Raw genomic sequence first — 3,833 nt, 5'->3', positions numbered from 1 at the left:
TCTAGAAAGAGTTTGAAGGAACTTGCTCCTTTTACAACTGCAATCATTTTCTTTCGCCAGAACCCTTTTTTTAGGGAGAGTTTGAAGAAACTCGTTTCTTCATGAAATTGTTTGCAAAATAACAACCCAATTTTACACAAAGAACCCTTTTGCCAGGAAGAGCTTCAACGGAAGCTCATTTTCTTTGTGGCCCCTTTATCAACTTATTTTGGCCTCCCCTTTTATAGAGGACCCTTTTTCCAGGGAGAGCATGATGGAACTCGCTCCTTTATGATCCTTTCCAACCTTTATTATTGACCGCTTTCAAAAAAAGAAGCCTAAGATTAGGGAGTTTTGACGAAAACTTAATTTCTCTTTGAAAGACCCATTTTAAAAACACCTCCTCTCTAGGGAAAAGAGGAGTTCTTTTTATCACCCGTTCACGTAAGGGTCAAACCTGGCCCTCTTTGGGGAAAGAGAGGTCCAATCTAGTCAAGAAATTTATCAATTTAATGTCAAGCAATTTTCTTTCATAAAGGATCACAAGATTTATTACCAATATATTATCAAAAACATATGTTGCATTCAAAGAAATGTATTCATGGCACAAGGATTCACTTTGAACTACCTTCTGTATTCTTTCTAAAAGGGTGAAACTTCTGTGAGATAAGAAGAAAAATTCAAGCTTTTTCTGTTGGTCAACTAAAAGAGATGAACGAAAGACTCTCAATATGGCTGACACAAGAAAAATTCAATAATGTTGAGAAGCCAAAAATAAATTGATATTAACTATAGCAATGAAACATTTTTAAAGACAATTCTTCTGGCAATAAGGCAGTGGAAATATACTGTGTGGCATAGAACCTACTTCATTTCTCCTAACATTCAAGCATAGTGAACTACATGCAAAAGGGATCTCTCAAGTATCTCTGAGTTGAATGATGATATGAGAGTTTAGATCTCTAAAACATAAAGAAGACTCTAATCATCACCAAGTTGAAGGTTGTTGTGATGAACTTTCCTATCAAAGTTCTTGCTTTATGCTACAAAGAACAAATTTTTAACCAAGAAAGACACAACATGCTTGTAATAGGGAAATTCTTGATTGTCACCAAGTTAAAGGATGACATGAGAGTCTAATCCCCGAGGACAAGGAAGGCTTTGATCATCTCCGAGTTAAAGGAGGATGTGACGTGCTCTTCTAGAGAAGATTTGAAATATCTCCAAGTTGAAGGTTGATAAGTCAAACTTCTCGCCAAATCCTAAAAGGGCTTAAATCTCAAGTTTAGATGTCAAAGAATGTAAAGAGATATGATGGGTAAACCCCATATACCAAACTGCCAAATTGCCAGGAATCGTCTTTGCTTATATGAAATTCTTTGTCAATATCATTTCATTCACTTGCTTCTATGAAACTAAGAACAATTCCTCTTTTTTCATATCAAGGAAATGGATAGCTTCCTTGAAGAAACCCAATAACAACAACTTAAATTTGATTATTGATTCTATGAGGTTAGCTTAGTTGGAGGTAATACTCCAGGTAGACGAGGGAATATCTTCTGCACATACGTGCATATTTTGATCAACTATAATTTCTGTGATATTGGCAATTTCTCCTCGCTATCCTCACATGAAGCGAGAGCCTGGTGTCTTTTTGATGAATCTTTGCACCTCTTTTATTATCCCTCTTCAGGATCTGAAAACCTAGGTTTTCAAGATTTTTCTCCTCTTTCGGTTTGAGCGTCTGGGCTCTCAAATCTTTTGCATATTTCCCTATTTTTCCCCACTGTCCCTCCATAGACAGTTTCTGCTCAGGTTAAGGTTGAATCTGAATCTTCGTAAAAGGTCTTTTCTTTTTAAAAGCTTTCTCTTTGTCTCAGTCATGAGACTCCCCTTTTTAAATTTCCTTTTCAAAGCTTTTAGGGACTTTATTATCTCACCTTTTGCAACCCTTTCAGACTTAGTGAAAAATTCAAAAGTTCCATCACGGATTCCTCACCCCCTTTTATCAGCCCTTTGTTATTGAGGATTTCGTTCTTTTTATCCTCGTTCATGTCAAGGGATAAACCTAAGTCTTACCCCTTTGTGTTAAGGGTTAAACCTGAATCTTTGCAAAAAAAATTGTCCTTTTGTTTTCAAAAAAGATTCTCATTGTCTCAGTCATGAGACCCCCCTTTTATAAACTTCCCTTTTCAAAAGCTTTTAGGGATCTTGTTTTCATGCCTTTTGCAATCTCTTTCAGATTTTAAGGCTAAACTCGAAAGTGCCATCACGGTTTCCTCACTCCTTTTATCAATCCCTTTATTTTTTAGGAATCCATTCTTTTCAAAGCCATTCAGGATAAGGTATTAACTTGAACCTCATTTCATGAGGGCTTTTCAAAATCAATTCTTCCATACTCAGTTCAGATTTTCTAACTAGGACATTTTTGTTTTCAAAATTTAGTGTATTTTCTTTTCCACTAAGCCCGGCTTTCAACCGGCTTAGTAGCAAAGAGGGACATCTGTAAACACCCCATTTTTTTTAGGATTCACTTCTGGACACCCCTTTCACAGATGCCAATCTCTGTAGTATAGTGTATGAGTCTAAACCATAGGTTCATTCTAGTTTAGGTGTCATTTTATCCCATTTTACCTAAAAATTATTATTTTACCCCTAAGTCACCTTAGACCCTTGCTAGTCAAACCCAATCAAGCTCATGTTAGGCTTAGAAGAACTAAAATGTCAGTCATTTCTAGCTTCCATGAGTTTACGATTAATAAACCCTATTCATTTTAGCTAAATTTGGTTCATTTTATGTGAAATGAGCTTATTTTTAGCTTGAATTTAAGCCAATTGTCCCAAAAATAGTTAATTCTACTTGATCCTACTCCCTTGTGTCTAACTTGAGCTCACTAGGAGTTCAAGTGATCTAGTTCCAGTATAAACTTATTTTTCACATTCTTGGAATTCATTTTAGCTCAATTCAGCTCATTTCAGCTAAAATTGAGTTAATCTCAGTCAATCCAGCTAGGACTTAGCTCCGAATCCAGTTCACCTTAGTAGAGTTGAGTGTCATTTTAGTTTAAACCTAGTACATTTTTGTTGCTTACTTCACTCTATAGTAAATTTCTTACCATTTTACTGAGAATTTTGTCTGTTTTCAATCATCTTTTCTAGGAGTCTGGTTGAGTCAGTGCCATTTTAGTTCACCTGAATTCAGAAATACTAGAACCCAGTTCAATTCAGTTCAACCTTTTTCAAACCAATCTTCCAAGTGTCACTCTTCGCCCTAAAGAGCAAAATCATTTCTGATCATAGTCATTTCTACTCAGAGTGGCGATTCAGTCAATTTCTAGTCCGAACTCGGATCAATTCTTTTTCTGAAATTATATCTATATCCAAGATCAAATTCCTGTTCCAATTTGGATATTCAATCCAGTGTTGGATCTGATATCCAATATCCATTCTCTATTTCGGACCTAGATCCTTTTATTCAATTCACTTTATTATCTATATCCATAATCCAATTGGTTTTCTAAACCTGGATTATCTCATCAAATATCCAAGGATCACTTATCAATCATTTATTACTCAGGATCCATTCTTCAATTCTTATTCAATATCCCGGATCCACTTTTTATCTTTGATTTAAGATCTGTTCTTCAATTCTTATTCAATATCCAGGATCCACTTGCTAATTTTACCTGTAATTCAAGATTCATTTTTCAGTCTTATATTTGATCCAGGATCCGCTCATCATGGATCATACTCATTGTCTGAGATCCAGATCCATTTATCATTTTAAAACTTCGAATCCAGATATGAATTCAAAACTCTCTTCTTCCAATTACAAACCTAGGTTCAAAACTGGT

Source organism: Nuphar pumila, chromosome 6 (genome assembly GCF_984573655.1).
Source record: "Nuphar pumila chromosome 6, dmNupPumi1.hap1.1, whole genome shotgun sequence".
Taxonomy (NCBI): Eukaryota; Viridiplantae; Streptophyta; class Magnoliopsida; order Nymphaeales; family Nymphaeaceae; genus Nuphar; species Nuphar pumila.
This window is presented reverse-complemented; position numbering follows the sequence as displayed.